At 41.9% G+C, this 18,785-nt stretch overlaps 1 protein-coding gene across 3 annotated transcripts in view; it reads left to right on the forward strand.

The window, feature by feature from the left end:
* LOC136886364 (eukaryotic translation initiation factor 4E transporter) overlaps window positions 1-18,785 on the forward strand; it is a 427,031-nt gene that overhangs the window by 166,335 nt on the left and 241,911 nt on the right. The gene's annotated exons all lie outside the window — the stretch shown is intronic.

Below are 18,785 nucleotides of genomic sequence, written 5' to 3' on the forward strand. Positions count from 1 at the left end.
AACTCTGTTGTCATAAGCCAGCAGGATAGATGAAATTAAACCTGAAATGGTGAAGTCTAGTTGGAATTCAGGGATGAAATGGCTTCATAGAGTAGTAAAATTAGCGTGGATTGTTGGTAAGGTACCTTCAGATTGGACAAAAGCAGTAATTGCAGCTATCTATAAGCAAGGGAACAGGAAGGATTGCAGCAACTATGGGGGTATCTCATTTATTAGTATACCAGGCAAAGTATTCACTGGCATCTTGGAAGGGAGGTTGCGATCAGTCGTTGAGAGGAAGTTGGATGAAAACCAGTGTGGTTTCAGACCACAGAGGCTGTCAGGATCAGATTTTCAGTATGCGCCAGGTAATTGAAAAATGCTACGAGAGGAATAGGCAGTTGTGTTCATGTTTCGTAGATCTAGAGAAAGCATATGACAGGGTACCGAGGGAAAGATGTTCGCCATACTGGGGGACTATGGAATTAAAGGTAGATTATTAAAATCAATCAAAGGCATTAGTTGACAATTGGGCTTCAGTGAGAATTGATGGTAGAATGAGTACTTGGTTCAGGGTACTTACAGGAGTTAGACAAGGCTGTAATATTTCACATTTGCTGTTCGTAGTTTACATGGATCATCTGCTGAAAGGTATAAAATGGCAGGGAGGGATTCAGTTAAGTGGAAATGTAGTAAGCAGTCTTGCCTATGCTGACGGCTTGGTCTTAATGGCTGGTTGTGCCGAAAGCCTGCAGTCTAATATTTTGGAACTTGAAAATAGGTACAATGAGTATGGTATGAAAATTAGCCTCTCGAAGACCAAATTGATGTCAGTAGGTAAGAAATTCAACAGAATTGAATGTCAGATTGGTGATACAAAGCTAGAACAGGTCGATAATTTCAAGTATTTATGTTGTGTTCTCCCACGATGGTAATATAGTGAGATTGAATCAAGGTGTCGTAGAGCTAATGCAGTGAGCTCGCAGTTGCGATCAACAGTATTCTGTAATAAGGAAGTCAGCTCCCAGACGAAACTATCTTTACATCGGTCTGTTTTCAGACCAACTTTGCTTTACGGGAGCGAAAGCTGGGTGGACTCAGGATATCTTATTCATAAGTTAGAAGTAACAGACATGAAAGTAGCAAGAATGATTGCTGGTACAAACAGGTGGGAACAATGGCAGGAGGGTACTCGTAATAAGGATATAAAGGCTAATTTAGGAATGAACTCGATGAAGCTGTACGTTTAAACCGGCTTCGATGGTGGGGTTATGTGAGGCGAATGGAGGATAGGTTACCTAGGAGAATAATGGACTGTTACGGAGGGTAAGAGAAGTAGAGGTAGACCAAGACGACGATGGTTAGACTCAAGTTTTTAACGATTTAAAGGAGAGATATAGAACTAAATGAGGCCACAACACTAGTTGCAAATCGAGGATTGTGGCGACGTTTAGTGAATTCACAGAGGCTTTCAGACTGAACGCTGAAAGGCATAACGGTCTATAATGATAATGTATGTATGATATAAGAACATAAATGGAGAATTTACTTGGCTTGCTGTGAAGGCAAGGATTGTTAGACCTTAGTTAAACTGGGAGTTACTGGAACATTGCTAGCGTTTGTTACAAGCTGAGTAGTCGTCGTACACATTTCCACCTGTTCATATTACAACTTCGGTCTAAAACGCCTAGAATAACGGCCGAGAAGATTCATCATGCTCACCATAGACACCTCATAATCTGCAGACCTTCGGACTGAGCAGCGGTCGCTGGGTAGGCCATTTGATTTGTTTCATATTATAACTATCTCTTTCCTGTCGTTGCCAGGTTAATTTTTGTAAACTTGCGTTTGTAATGGCATCTAGCGGAGATGAATGGCAACAGAAGCGACCGTCACAGCTGTGTTCCGTTAATCAGTTTTTTAGTGGCTTTGTGTATTGTAGGCAATCCCTTTTGTTTTCCATCGGCTCTGCGATATTAGACTTCTGTTTTTAGTGTGTAGGGGATCAACCCCTCATTCGAATTTTTCATCCTTAACGCGGTTCCTGTTTCGACACTTTTCATTTCATTTTCCTGATTTAAACAGAAATATCATACGGTTATGCATTTTAAAAAGACAACCATGATCTCTTCATATTTCCATGTAGCGAAGCTTTGCGTTGAAGGACTTCACAATCAAAAATAAATTAGTGAAAATCTACGTTAGGGTAAATTCTGTGTATTAAAAAACCTGCCATGCCATGTTAAACAATGTAATTTGAAGTAAACATTTCTAAATAAAGCTGACAGTTTTCAGAGTATTAGCAAGACCAATTTCCCGTCTTTTCTTGCTTTGAATATCGTTGGGCCAATTAGGCCAGCGTCTGAGGTAAACTTGTAAAATATATGCAGAGTTTTTTAAACGTCTGCACTTATGTTCACGTGAGATGGGCGTACATTTGAACGAGTGGCCCTTTGGGACTGTTGCGCCATGGGGTTTCTTCTCTTGCTGGAGGTGGTGGTAGTAGTATACACCAACGGTATCCCCAGCCTGTCGCGATGACTCCAAGGGAAACCCTAGGGATTCTCATCTAGGGAGCGTGGGTTGGTGACCGACCACACAGGTCATCTCTTGTTCTTTTCTGACCACAACGATATTAGGTTTACAAGACTTACGAAGTCTTTCATTTTCATGCCCGTCGTTGCTCTAAAATATCTTTTGTCGATACCTTCATTTTTTCTGGTTAGTATTAAGAGAGGATGATTACCCAGTTATACTTCCTCTTAAAGTAATCACCAACACCGTCCTCTGAAACTTTCCGCGTGGTGCAATGACGTTAAGGTGTTAAGTCTCTTATGATCTGACTGTTTAGCCGGTTCGAGTCCCGTAGGCGGAAGAAAATCACCATTACAATGTTGGCCGATGTGGTAGGAGTTTTGGTATACAATTTATAATCCCTAAATTGCATTCCGGAGTCCTGGTTTCAGTTCCAAACCGGTCTGAAGTGTTCCTATGGAGTGAAGGTATTTGCCACTTGATGATTTGTCAGGTGGAGACGTTAAGCCCTTCACCCTCTCCCTTCCTCAATATCATCCATCATGTTGCTCCCTGACGTGCAGGTCTCCCATGGGTGTCACATGGAACGACCTACTCCTGGCGAGCCGAAACTCTCCTTGAACACTCCAGGGACTATGAATGACATAAGCTAAATACCATGTCTAAGTTATGGCATAGAAAGATTTTTTCATGTAAATTATTTTCGTAATGTACAGACAAAATGTCAGTTTTATCTACAGGTATATGAATATTTATCGCTACCCAAAAGTATGCGGAAGCTGCTATTTTGAACTCCTCTCTCAAGGTAAAAACACTTACGAGTGGATCACCCTGCTTTCGGTCGACTCTTGTTGCACATCAGATAGCAGATGGTCTCTATTCACGAGCTGTGTTTAAACATACTAATCCGGAGCCTAACCGATGAAATTGGACGCAGATGAGTGGTGCCACGTGCAATCTTGAAGCATCATTTACGCTGTATGAGCACTAGCAGACCACATTGAACAGCATTGCGATTGATCGTCAAGAGCTGCAGACGAGAGGGAAAGCTTGATAGTGATTGATTACTCTGTAGGGAACTGCAGTGTGTGATAAATAGTTCTGTCTGGCTGGACACAATGGTTGCTAGATGTTTGATGCCTGAAAGGAAAAATTAAGTAATGCACTCTTGTTGACGAGTTAGTGTTCAAATTGATTTATATTTTGTGTTTGTCACCGTAGTTGGAATACGTAGGCAGACGATGGGATACGATTAGCGCAGTGCTAAGCTACTGGCTTGCCACCCACAAGCCTCTTAACTCGGGAGCATGGGTCGGCGACCACCGGACCCTTAGCTGAGTCCTTTCATTGATTCCGCTTGTGCCAGGCTCCTCATTTCATCCTATCCGACCTCCCTTGGGCAACTCTTGTTCTTTCTGACCCCAACGGTGTTAGAGCAATCGAGGCCTAGGGAGTCTCATTTTCACACCCTACGTGGGCCTTGCCTTTCTTTGGCAGATACGTTCATTTTCCGAAGTGTTGGACCACTTTCACCCCCCACCCCCACCCCGATTAGTGTTAATAGAGGATGGTTGCCTAGTTGTACTTCCTCTTAAAAGAATCATCAGCACCATTATAACTAACACCAGTACGTTTGGGAGCGAGGTGTAGCGATAACTAGGTTCATTGTCAAGCCTGGCATTACTTCATTTTTTTTCAATTTGCTTATGGCCTAATGGCGACGATGGGATAGAAAAAGCCTAGGAGTGGGAAGGAAGCAGCCGTGGCCTTAAGGTACAGCTCGAGCATTTGCCTGGTGTGAAAGTGGAAAACCACGGTGGGGCTCGAACCCACTATCTCCCGGATGCAGGCTCACAGCTGAGCGTTCCTAACCGTACGGCCAACTCACCCGGTGCATTACTTCATGTGCTGCTCAACTTTCATTTTCCCCATCTTATCTCCCTCACTTGTACGGTACCACAGTCTTCGCTTTCATCTTTCCCGTCTCACCTCCTGACAGTCAATATTCGTTCTTTCCGACCCCGGCTAGTATTAGGTTTGCGAATCTTAGGGATCTTTCATTTTCACCTCTTCATAGAACCTCTGTTTTAGATATCTCTCCCTTGTTATCCAGTGATTACGAGCGAGCAACTGCTGGGATCTGTACCTTACGGCCTTTCTACCATCCTGGCAAAACCTGTAGATGTTAGTACGATTTTTAACTGCTAAAAGCCAGGAACTGAATATTAACCTGTTCTTCCCTTTGAACTAATCGCCAAGATTCTGTTCTGCTCGCACGTTGAACAGTCTGCGACGCTGGCAATAATAATTCAGTATTAACTCTCTATTCACCAAGACTACGTCCTGTTTGACTGGGGAACCGTACACTTTTGCTAAGGCCTGTGTTGATAACTTTTTAAGGCATTATGTTAACGCGGACTGTGTACTGAACATATTTATACAATAAAAATACTGTGTATAGATTTTGGATATGTTAGTTTGTATTGTGGTAACACGTACGGACTTTGAAAAGAAACTCCAGTATAACTGTAGCATCTACAACATGGCTTAGTGGATTTGTGGTATCAGTTTGCAGTGCTTTCGGCGTTAGCAACGAGCTGGATGGGTCAGAAGATGACTGAAGCATTACCGGTGAAATGCGCACTTACAGGAACCGGTTGCAATTCGATCCAAGGACAAGGCTTTAAGGAGTGGTAGGCCTACCTTGTGTACTTTTCTTTAGTTTTACAAAAATGATATATGAAACAATGGGCCATCCACAACAGATCCTCTTGCATATATTCTCGTTTTAGTGAGGTGACGTGCTTGAAACCTCATTGTTTCTCGAAATAGCGGCGTTTATATTTTGAAATGGAACGTGCTGTATGATTCGCGACTTGAGACTGCTGTGCTGACAGCAGGATCCAAGTGAATCTGGTATTGCTAGAGACTTCTCGCAAGGAACATTCGTATTCGGGAGATAGTAGGTTCGAAACCCACTGCCGGCAGCCCTGAGGATGGTTTTCCGTGGTTTTCCATTTTCACACCAGGCAAATGCTGGGGCTGTACCTGAAGGCTACGGCCGTTTCCTTTCCACTCTAACACTCTCCTGTCCCTCGTCGCCGTTAGACCAATCTGTGCCGGTGCGACGTAAAGCAGATTGTAAAAATAAAAACATAAATTATTGGTATAATGACGAATAAGACGGGAAACTCGATCTATAGTTAACCATGAATTTCTTCCAGCGAGCCAGGTAGGATGTTCTAGAACGACGAACCTTCAGTTGTTACAGTTATGGTATTATTCTCTCTCTCTCGCGCGCGCATCCCATGTTACTCCTTTCTTCTCTAAGCCTTCTCTAATCTGGTCTAACCACCTCTCTTCTGGGGCGCCCAAACGTCGTCCCAGATCAATCTTATGAAAATACTGCCTTGGAATTCGAGTTGGTTGCATCCGCGTAACTTGACCTAACCACTTCAGTCTTGCAGCACTTAAGCCTTTCTTCCTGACCTGCAGGTCTCTTCTTACCTAATCATTCTTAATTCTGACTTCCCTTGTTTTCTGTACATTCCAATAATTTTAGCTATCCTTACAACTCTAGTTGGGGACAAATCATGACGACTTCGCCTCACACCACTACTTTTCAGCGGCAGCTCGTAGTCTATTAGCGACTTATAGTAGGTTCGAATCCCACTATCGGCAGCCCTGAAGATGGTTTTCCGTGGTTTCCCATTTTCATACCAGGCAAATGCTGGGGCTGTACCTTAATTAAGGCCACGGCCGCTTCCCTCCAACTCCTAGCCCTTTCCTATCCCATCGTCGCCACAAGACCTATCTGTGTCGGTGCGACGTAAAGCCCCTAGCAAAAAAGCGACTTATAGGATTTACTACCTCTACTGCAGTCAGAGTTGCCAAATCGGCTACTGCACTCTACACGAAGAAAGGGTAAATACTCAGTGAGGAAGAAAGTGGTTTGGAAGCCTCTCCAAAACAAACAAGGGTCACTTAGAACTCGTTAACTCAGCAGGGTGCAGGGTGTGATTGACTACTGGCTTCCAGCTCGCTTCTAGGAACTGAGGCCGTCATGTTTTGTCCCCAACTATACTTAAACATGATTGTGAGTCTTGGTGTAGAAATCTGTTCGGCATAAGTGTAAAAAAGCACATAGAATGAACGTCGACTTTGCAGGTGAGCAACTCTAAATCTTAATTGTCCCATATAGCATTGTCAGGGACCCTATTGACAATATTTTTACACCATTCATAGCAGGAACTGGCTGCAAAAGGAATTACATTATTAGCATTGCTTATACCTAAGTCACATATTGTTAAAACAAAGGATGAGGCTGAGACAGAACTGAAAGTAGGTAGCAAAATTCTTCTAGCCCATACCAGGAGACTGTAAACACTACGTCTCGCCAGCAAAGGCATCATCCCTTATCTGGAAGAAAATATTTCATAGCTTTCCTCTTTCTTTTAGGATCATTGTTGCCAGTCCACATCCTCCCCTCCCCCTCCCGTTCCTCCACCTATTTTGCTTCTTAAAACGTTGCTGCCGTAAGTCCACGGGCCATTAGTCATGCCTCTAACGCATAAGATTAAAACCGAGGAATCGACAGTATTTTCACTCTAGGAAATGCTCGGTGGATGGACACAAGTGTCGTCATAGAAATTCCAATTCTGTGCGTGATGGCATTTGAATAGCAGTCCTGGAATTTAAAAGGTCAGGATGAACTGGAGGCTGTTTTGTACCTTTTATTTGTTAACATCCTTAACCGAGAGTTTCTATTATTTGACAACACTTTGATATTTAGACTTCGCCTCAGGAGCTATACATTTCAGATCCTTGAGCGGCGACCCTATTGACAATATTTTTACACCATTCATAGCAGGAACTGGCTGCAAAAGGAATTACATTATTAGCATTGCTTATACCTAAGTCACATATTGTTAAAAGAAAGGATGAGGCTGAGACAGAACTGAAAGTAGGTAGCAAAATTCTCATCCTATAAGACAGTGTTAGGTTTGCTAGGCCTAGTATTTTCACGTCTTTTATAATTTCCTTTATTTCACCGACGCCTTCATTCTTCCGTAATTATAGTTAAAGGATTATTTTCTCGCATTTCCCTTAACGTATTAATCGCTTCCGTCGCCGTTGAAATTTGTGTGCGTAATGAGTAGTCTGCCCGAAGGCGGGTTGATCCTCACCAGCTTTGCCATCAGCTGTCAAAAATGACCTAGGCACCACTGAAGATGCGTACAAGGGAATTAAGTGAGGTAGTTCACCGTTTTAAAAGTATGGTGGAGATTTTGAACCTGCTTTCCTCCTTAGGTCTTGCGGGGCAATATTAGCTAAGACTGGCAACCACTACGATGGCCAATCATATCACATTTAAGCGTCTGCGCGCGAAGACCCGTTTTTTTCATTTCAGAAAGTAAGAAAGCGACGTGGGAAAAGTATGTCTCTTCCATGATTGCACATGCTCATTCGTCACATACTTCGCCGTATCGTCGGATTACACAGTGTTCCTTCAGTCGCCGGGATCTCCATTAATGGAGTTACGATTCCTTCAGTCACTGCAGACACATTTAGTCACATTTTGCAGAAACGTCCAATTCTGGAAGATAAGACTCTGCATTTCTACCAATTAAGCGCGAAGCAGAGGCCCATCATCTCTCTTTCGCCTCTAGTGCTTCGCATCCCTACAGCGTGCCTTTTACGGAGTGGGAGTTGCGGAGTGCATTCACGCTATGCAGAGACTCGGCTCCAGGACGGGCAAAATCTACAATCAAATGCTCAAGTTTGAGTGACAGATATCTCAATGATATTCAACAGAATAGGGCATGAGGGAATTGTGATAACCAATTCCCAAGCTAGGTAAAGATCCAGAACTTCTGGATAGTTATAGGCCAATATGCCTTACAAATGGCCTTTGTAAGCTATTTGAAAGGATAGTTGTGTGTGGGCCATGGGAAAGAAAGGTCTCTTGTCTAACTACCAGTGTGATTTCCGCTCTCTCCGGTCTGCCCCTGATCTGGTCAGACTGGCGAGCGCCAATCAGGAGGCCTTTGTCCGGAAGGAACACCTAGTTGCCGTGTTTTTTGACCTGGAAAAAGCTTACGATACCACCTGGCGATATGGGATCCTCTCCACATTATACCAGTGCGGATTTGGGGGAAATTTGTCCACTTTTATTGAGAACTTCTTGTCCCTCCGGCTCTTTAGAGTCCGAGTAGGGAATGTATTTTCTCAGTATTACGTTCAGGAAAATGGAGTACCACAGGGATCTACTGAGTGTCACGCTGTTCGCAATCTCCATCAATGGCATAATTGCCGCTGCTGGGCCTGCAGCCGTTCATTCGCTGTATGTAGAAGATTTAGCTCTTCATTACAGCTCCGGAAGAGCGGCGTTTGCAGAGAAATAGCTGCAACAAGCTATTGACAGTCGACAGATGAACCCTGCAACGTGGTTTTCGATTTTCAGTGGCGAAAACCTAAGTTGTACACTCCTGTCGACGTCGGCTTGTGCATCATGAACAGAGCTCCGCTTGCGAAATAGTGTCTTACCAGTGGTAGATACCTGAAGATTCCTGGGTCCCCATTTTGAAAAGAGATTAATGTGGCAGCCCCACATCTGTCAGTTGAAGGTTGCCTGCATGAATAGACTTAACATGCTTAAGTTTCTCAGCGCCACTTCGTGGGGGTCTGACCGTGCGGTACTGCTATGTTTTTACATAGCAACGGTCCTCTCCCAAATGGACTATGGTAGTGCGGCTTATGTCTCGGCATCAAAATCTATGCTGAGCCTATTAGACAACATTCACCATAGTGGAGTTAGGCTGGCAACGGGAGCTTTCCGTACTAGCCCTATTCCCAGCCTACTCGCTGAAGCGGGAGTTCCATCTTTACGGATAAAGAGGCAGCAGTTACACCGCAGGTACTCAGCCAAAATTCGTGAAATGCCGCTACATCCAAGCTATCGATGAATCTTTAGTACCCAATACCACCAGAGGCACCAACACCGGCCGAATGCCACACGGCCTGTCGGGTTTCGAATTAAAAGCTTGTGATATAAATATAGATATCGGGGGTTGTCTTCAACGGACTATTAAGGATGTTCCTCTGTGGTTGGTTCCGCGACCGGATATACGTCTAGATCTATTCTGTGGACCTAAGGTGAACACGGATTCCTCAGTTTATCGGAGGTATTTCCAGGGCTTTGTTCACCAGTATCCGGTCGTGAGACATATCTTCACAGGTGGTTCTAAAATCGGAGAAAACGTTGGTTGCTCTTTCGTCACTGATATGAGCATGAAGATCTCGCTTCCTAGTGTATGTAGCGTATGTATTGCGGAGCTTTACGCCATCTTAGAAGCTCTGCAATTTGCACTGGGTGACGAAAGAAACTATTTTCTTATGTGTACAGACTCGTTAATTTCTCTGCATTCTATTGAAACCTGTTTCTCGTAACACTCGCTGGTGCAGCAGTCTTGAACTTGCAGATTAAGCTGCAAAGGAAGCGGTACTTTTACTTCCAAGACATCTGAATGTACCTGCTAAAGATACTTGTTCTCAGCAACGTCGAACCGTCTTGGCGTCCTGGGAATCGGAGTGGCTAGAAATCCAAACTCCCAACAAGCTGAGATCAGTTAAGAAGGAACTAGCAAAGGGTTGGGGGGCAACCAGGTGACTCCTTCTCTCTGGCCAGGAGGGGGTTTGTTGATTTGATGGAGAGGGGAGAGGGGGGGTAGGTTTGATTGGGTGATGGAGATTTTGGGGGTTTCGACCTCTTGGCTATGCAGTGTTTTATTGAGATTTTACATTAATACATTGGTTTTTACTTGTTAGCTTAGTTTACATTTTATACAGTTGGTTTGATTTTGCTGGAATAAATACATTAGATTGTTATAATGTTGCTACACTAAGGTTTATAGATGGGTGGTGGGATGTAGGTACAGTGCAATGATGTGATAGAAGGAACCCCCCTGTGGGTGGGGGCGGTATCCCCTGCCTGTCGTAAGAGGCGACTAAAAGGGGCCCCAGGGGCTCTGAACTTTGGGGCGTAGGTTGGCGACAACGGGGCCCTTAGCTGAGTTCTGGCATTGCTTCCACTTACTTGTGCCAGGCTCCTCCCTTTTATCTATCCTATCCAACCTCTCTTGGTCAACTCTTGTTCTTTTCCGACCCCGACGCTATTAGGTTTGCGAGGGCTAGGGAATCTTTCATTTTCACGCCCTTCGTGGCCCTTGCCTTTGACCGATATCTTCATTTTTCGAAGTGTCGGATCCCTTCCATTTTTCCCTCTGATTAGTGTTATATAGAGAATGGTTGCCCAGTTGTACTTCCTCTTAAAACAATGATCACCACCACCACCACTGATGGAAGATAAATTTGAGGGATGTGAGTAGAAGGCAGAGTAGGTCAGATGCAGGTTGTGGCAATAAGTGGTAGCTTGGCGGGGCTGGATAGGAACGGATATGTAAACTAGGCTGGGGAGGGGGGCAGGCGGGGGATGGCTACGAGAGGTGGTAGGGCGGTTGGCAAGTTGGGGAGGAGAGCGAGGCGGTTTGATTCGGTGATGGCGGCCGTAGAGATGGATTACTTGGTTGATGAGGCGTTGGGTGTCTTTGAGTGTTGCAAGTTGTCTCACTAGATAGGTCGGTCCTTCTTCATTGCAGATCCGAAATGCTCTTCTTATGGGTAGTCCTGCCTGGCGGAGTTCGTGGGTTATGGCATCAGTTGGTATTCTGGGGTTCACTCCTCACGACACAGCTGTAGGTGGTATTGTTTTCGGGTGGTGGTGGAGACGATGTTCGGCTTGCAGAATTGGCTGGAGTAGAGGTGGTGGTTTCCTCAGCAGAGGGCTGGAGCGTATTCTGAGGACTTAGTTGAGGGGCGGGTGAGAGGAAAGGTCATAAGAGGGGAAGGGTGGGACATGGTTGTGGTGGTTGTCAGAACGTTGGGGGAGGGATGGGTCATAAATGTGGTGGTGAGGAAAAGGTATGGACAGAAGTGGTGGTGGTGGTGGTAGTTGCCAGAGCAGTGGTGAGAGAACTCTGTCTGTTGCTGTGATGTCTCCGGCGGGGGCAGGGCTGTTGAAGGTGGAGCTGTTGCACTGTCTGGTAGTCGAGCCTGGATGTGTGGAGACGTAGGCGCAGTTAAGTAGACAACCACCATGTGGTGGTCCTCATTATGGCCTTCACGGGGAGAGGCCATAGTAATGTGTAGGTTGAGGATAGGTCATGGACGATCTACACCCTGTTATCTCCTAAAGAGGGAAGACCCCCAGTGTGTTCTTGTGATGCAGACTTCACCGTGGCCGATGTCCTCTCAGAGTGCTTCGATCTCTCTGGCCTAAGAAATCATTATTGAATAAACACGTAATAATCCATATCCCCTGACCATAAAAATGGTTTAAAGTAGCTACCTACATCACTGGTATCACAAACCAACATTTTTACATTAAAATATTTAAACAATCACAACATACATAAATCTCCCTTCAATACTAGAATATTTAATGGCAATCAATGAAGTAATAGCAGCAGGAAACTCTCAAATGCATACTAGCAGATTATGAGACTACTGCTGATCTAGTCATCCGCTTTATGTGCGACAGTGGATTAATCAAGGGTATATAAATTAAGTGTACTGTTACTCGGGGAACACACGTTCCCTTTTGATTCATTACCCTTTTTTTGGCCCAATTCAATAATTTTTTTTATTTTGTACTGTTTTCAAATTCCTTCGTTGAATATACTTTTTTATATTATTTTAAATTTTGTTTCCACTAATTTGTTCAGAGAGGATGATTACCTAATTGTACTTCCGCTTAAAACAAAAATCACCACCACCATGCCATCAGATTCTTCTGCCCAAGTAACCTTTCTCCATGTTTCAAGAATCCAATGGCGGTGTTCCTTTGGTCATGTCAGTCGTTGTGCCTTGTTATGTGCTGTGCTTCTGTACTCCACTGCGATGGGTTGGTTCTTGATGTATGGCTGCTTACACTTTTGTCATCCAGCATTGAATATGCAAGTAATCTGCTGTACTGTGACCTGCCTATCTATTCTTACCTCTCAAGTTTGCTGCCAGTGATCCGTATCAACACATTGAACTCCACGGCAGTTGATCCTGGTGGTGGTGATTTTGCTTGTCGCCCATGCAAAGTCCAGTGCCTGTACAACTTTGGAGGTGAAGTAACCCATACATCTGACATTGATAATCTTGTTGTGATCAAATTGACTGAGATCTCGCTTGTTATCCATCCTTTACTCAGTTGTTACTCGCATGGTCAGTATGAGGTCTTGAATACAATACAGCTACATGCCATGCTGTACTGTTAAATTTGCTGGGCTGACCACAGAGCCGTTTTGCCAAAGCTATAGCTATCTGTAATTCAGTTCATTAGTGTAGAATACTATATGCTAATTGTTTCCTATATCTTACTGCATACTTCAGCTATTTGGTTCCTGAAGCCCAGTTTTGAACCTCCCTCAGCTTGACACCCTCGGATTATTGGGAGTTATCAATTTTTCAAGAGATCTTGGAGGTATCGGGTCTAGTATAAAGATTTTAAGTTTCTAAGGTTCCTGGATGTGCCTTATTAATTGATGCTGTTTTTGTTTTTTATATCTACCTTTAGAGATTGCTACTGTTAGACTTCAATTTTTTAGTGTAGATAGATAATCCAGGCCAGGAAGGGCGACTACAGACTTCATCTTTGCAGTTAGGACGCTGATGGACGAATACTGGGAGGAGACAAAGCCTGTGTAGTATTTTTGGATCTTGAGAAAGCCCACGACATTGTACTGAGGGAAAGAATTTATTAGTGGATGAATGAACTGCAGGTGCAAGACAGCGTTATGGACAAAGTGAAGATGCTGTACGAATGGGCATGTTGGCCGTGCAGTCCAATCTGCTTTCAGAACACTGATTAATAATCATATCTCGGAACCAAAAGGTAGAACTAATAAAACTTGGATAGAAGAATGTTAGAATAATTTCAGTGAGAGGATGAAGATATTTTGGGAAGAGAAGAAAGCAAAATCATCTAAATAAGTTCAAGCGTGCTCCTCAGTTGGGCATAATGATATGAAAAAAAAAGGTAGTAATCATGATGGACGTCGTAATGAAGTCAAAGGATGTAGTTGCCTATGAGCCTTCATATTTGCAGATGGCATTGCCATCTGGAGTAATCAGAAGAAAAAATGGAAGAGACAGCAAAGCTTGGTACAGTTGAGCTATGGTCTGAACATCAGCAAAATAAAAACATTGTTGATGGTGGTACAGAAGGAAGGAGATGAACAAATTGTCATGCTCAATGAAGCAAAGCTGGATTGAGTCCCAGATTTCAAGTACTGGGCAGCATTGTATCGAAAGACAACAGGGCAAAATATGAGGTGAACAAACAAATCAACAAGGCAACATAATTCTACCATCAAGTTACCTGGCTGCTGTGGGAGGAGCAGGTACCTCTGAAAACATAGATGACTCTGTACAAGTTTTACTGTACTCTGATTCTTACATACAGCCTTGACTCCACCATGGTAACCAATAGGGATAATTCTAAACTCCAGGCAACTGAAATTAAATGTTTTGTGCATCATGGTACAGAAAACAGTTAAGAAAACATTAGGAATGAGAAGATAAGAGAAGTTGGAATAGGAGATACTCCAGGAATTGGGAGTAAAGTGGTTTGGACATTGAAGAGGATGCCATCGAACAGATCTGCAAGGAGGGGATTTGAAAGGTGTTGAAGGAAGTCGACCTGTAGAAAGACCGAGGAGAATGTGGATTTAGTGGAGGAGGATATATCGCAGAGAATTGGGGCAGGTTGGTGAAAGAAGGGTGGTACTAGGAGAGGACGAGACGGAGAGGACTCTTACACCACACCCGTGTAACTGGAAGTGGTTTATGATGATATAATGCAAGCATTTCTCGACCTTTCATTCCTAATTCCTTAATTAGTTTTAACATTCTTATTTGAGACCTTCATCTATTTTTATCCTTTTCATAAAACTTTTACTTGTATTTCTTCTCCCACACATTCATTTCTTTTAACTTTTTTCATTGGTTTGTGAATCTTGCCCTACAACAAACAATTGACACATTTAAAAAAAAAGGTTAATTTCATTACATAGCAGTATAGGTTTCCATGGTCTGTATTTGTGAATCACCACAACTTTCATGGTTTGGCAAAAATTGAAAAATATATTTATAAAATGAAATTTCTATCTATTTGTAATAATGCTAACAGTTTTATTGTGGACATCGATTTTTATAATTTCTTAGTTTCTTATGGTTTACAGTGACAGTACCTGTGCCGTTGTGTGTTGGGTCCAGTGAATATTAATTTGCTTTGAAGTGTTACCAAAGTGGTTTTTGAAAACTTGTGGACAATTGCAGAGGATTTATTAACATAACTTGCATTGTGTAGTAGTGTTTCATAAACTGTTTTACTAGAGACTTTCATTTATAAGTGAGAGTATGGACAGAACGGGCCCTGTCCGTTATCGTCGATCCCGACGCCGTACAAGGGGACCCACTGGGATCCCTTTGGCAGACTTTACAATTGAGAGTAGTGCACGGAAAAGGAGACTCCGTCGTGCTCGCACGAGGAGAGTGACATTTAGTAAGTATGTTGGAATTAGGAATATTAAGGTAATGATCTTAGTGGTTTGTTGCACAATACATTTGGTAGTAAAGAAATATTTGTAATATACAGGGCGAGTTTTACAAGGGTTGCCGTCCTTCCTGCATGCCACTTGTCGGTAAATGAAAGAGCAGTCGCAGTCACGCTGTTCCCGTACTCCCGTAGACGACTCATCAGTTTTGATTAAATGGATATTTAGATTGAAAAACTGATAGAAAAGCAGTGAAACAAATTGCAGTAGGTGGTAAAAATGCTCCTTAGCCGGTAGACAAGCATTGTAGTGTGATGAAATTCTGACTCGCTCTTTGCAAGTCATCCTCATGAATCCTAAAAATTTTAGTGCAGTTTGCCTTTAAAATTCTAAAGCACATGATAATACACTGTTCAACACTTAGTTCAGGGGCCACGAAATGCACTAAATCAATCACACAAAACTCTGTACGGAAGCTTGATCACAGACTGAGACGATTACACCACTGAGCAAGCTATGAGGGTTATTATTTATAATCTTGACCATATTGGCCAGTGAGGGGTCTGTATTGACTTCATCACATTAACTAGTTATGTTGGTGCACATGCCTTGTCAATACTGTACCAAATCAATTGTGTTAAAGATTTAATTCATCATACACTCAAGAATAGATAGAAAATGTTTCGGAAATATATGGATTCTCTTCTTCAGCAGGTTAAAATCACACATGTATGTAAAAACCTTGCAGGAAAAGAAGGCAGGGGCTTAAAGTTTACAACTGTAATGTACAATAACACAAATTTAAAGTTGGATCATAATGTCTTGGATTATGTTTCCAATCTTCTCATCTTGATATAAAATCTACATGGTTATTTAGTAATCCTGCACGTATTGTGGCACACTGTCTTGGTGTTAATAAACTTAACCATAATACTGGTAAGTATTTTATTTGGTCCTGTATTGACTTGTCTAAATCCATTAAAGAAACTATTTAAAATAATTTGTTGGGTCCACATTGTCAATATACTTTTAATGATTGAAAATTATTTGTTCTATCATACATGTTTCAGGAACAATATGCATTCCCTTCATCAGTCATGATAGAATAAATAATTTCCAGTCATAAGTGTATTGACAAAGTGGACCCAACATTAACTATTTTAGTTTCTTTAATAGATTCTGTCTTGGTGTGGCATCAGATGTGTTCTTGTAGCAAAATACACTTGTCCAGATGTTGTATGTCCTTAGATTTAGTAAGCTGTAAAAATAAGCTATTGTCAATATGTCCCCAACTGCAGACTGACAAGTCAAGGATTATCGTGCCAGGTTGAATTAAACTAATAGTGTTCAATAATATGAAGGCAGTGGAGTTAAGTATGTGCCACACTACAACAGTGACAATGGGATACATCTGCAGAATTATTAATTAACAATTTAGATTTTATACGAAGAAATCAAGATTGGAAATAAGATCCAAGACATTATAATCCAACTTCGAATTTGTTATTGTACATGTTAAGCAATTACATGTTTTAAAGCGGGCCCCGTCCTTTTTCTATAAGGTCTTTACATAAATGAGATTTTAACTTATATAGCTGAAAAAGAGTCCATATATTCTCGAAACATGTACTATCTATTCAAGAGTGTATAATGAATTAAATCTTTTGGACAATTGATTTGGTAACGGTATTTATTAGGTGGTTGCACCAATATAACTAGGTACTGTCTATATGGGTCAGGTGGCTATTGCATCATCCTCTTGGCCAGACAAGGCACGGGGAATAATCGGCAACTCGGTTGAGGCTCGCACTGTATATAGAAATAATTATAAAAACATCACACACACATATAATCATATGTAGAGCCCTTCACGGATGCGGATATCCGCGGATTTATCTGCAAAGTTAGTGTCTTGGCGGATACAAACTACTGTATGGCAGTGCGGATAATTTTGCTGATAATTTCTAAATGATGTTTATTGATTTTCATTCAGGTATACTCTTTATTTTTCCTTGTTATGAGGCGATTGTGGAATGGTGATATATAAAGAGCCTTGAGACCATAAAGCCGTAAATCTGACCTAAGCCTAACTGGCTCCTGCCCGCAATTAATGGAAGGAAGGAACAAAGTTCAATACGTTGGTAGCTGTTGCAAGAGAAAATCCCTCATAAACCTGTGATTGTAGGGGATCTGGTGTCAGGTCTATGGTATTATGTTAACAGATCTATCCGTTTCAATACCTTGGGTGTAATACACTGTAGTTAAGTATTTAAAATACCCATGGATAAAAATTCGCGGATGCGGATAACCATTCCGAGGATGGGGGTGCGGATGAAGGAAGTGCGGATATGGAGCGGATGCGGATATTATTTTGTATATCCGTGCAGGGCTCTAATCATATGTATATATATCTCAAAGATCCAAAGATTCCCTGTGGACTAGGGAAGATCTGCTGTTTCAAGGTAAAACTATGCAAAATGAAGCCTGTTCAAAAAAAAAGTGCAAATGTGAATTCTTATCAGTTTCTTGGTAAGTGGCTCTATATAGTGGTTTACTTCCTAAGTAACTAGCCGTTTGCAGCACATCTATGAAACAGTTATTGCTCAGTTTTGAGTGTGTGGAGTATGCTTTGCTACTGTAAAGATGTCAGAATATTATTAGCAGCGTATCAAAATATATATATTCCATCTTGCTTTCAATTCTTTCTGCATTAACCTGCTTGATAGCCTCTTTCTTGCCTTGAGGTCAAGCCTTGACGATCTGTTGTGTATATATGTAGAAATCTGCATTTCTAGCTAGTCCTCAACCTTTTTAGGCACAGACTGGCTCTGTTCCTTCTACTTGGTGTATAGTGTGTTTCTGATTGAAAGCAGGGGCAGGATAAAGCCATTATTTCTCCAAACGGACTGGAATAGAAAATGAAAAATTTAAGGCTTTGTTTGGTATTCACCACTTAAATGTTTCAGAAATGACATTTTGGCACCTTTGAGGACCGGTCTTTTGATAACTTTAATTTTGTTGCTCCATACATTCCTTGGTAGAATAAGATCAACTCTTCATTCTGCTGGAAAAATGAAATGAATAGAAGTCAAGGATTTTTTTTTTTTAAAACATCTGCTTATCTGGCTATAAATAGAACACTGTGCTCAGTATTTTGTAAGTGGAAGCCAAGTTATTAACTTTTTCCTCAAAACTAGATGGAAGAGGACTTCATATTTAAATTGTGTAGTTGTTCCATGCAGTTATGTTGTGGAACCTTTTTTAATACAAGTCAGTGAATATTCTTTGTAAACTATTTAAATTGGTGCTTAAGGATTTCAGCATCTCTTATGAAATATCACATAAGCAGTATTTTAGCAACTTGAAGACATTCTGTGTTTTGATGACTCATCGTACTGCATCACACTACTTGGTAGAAGAGGGTTATCAGCTCTCCATACTGTTACAAAAATTTGCCTTGTTCAAGATAGGCTGCAAAATTCTTCAGTAGGTTGTTTTTGTCACAACCTCAATTTAAATATTTGTTTATTACTTGGATAATATTCTTCTTTATTAACAGCAATATTTAGTGAGACACTACACTAAGATATAAACTTCATTTCTGTTTCCGTATTGAACTGAGATCAGAGGTAAGTTTAAGGTTGAACCTTAAAAACTTGTCTCTCT

The sequence above is a fragment of the Anabrus simplex genome, chromosome X, assembly GCF_040414725.1.
Source record: "Anabrus simplex isolate iqAnaSimp1 chromosome X, ASM4041472v1, whole genome shotgun sequence".
In the NCBI taxonomy this organism is placed as follows: Eukaryota; Metazoa; Arthropoda; class Insecta; order Orthoptera; family Tettigoniidae; genus Anabrus; species Anabrus simplex.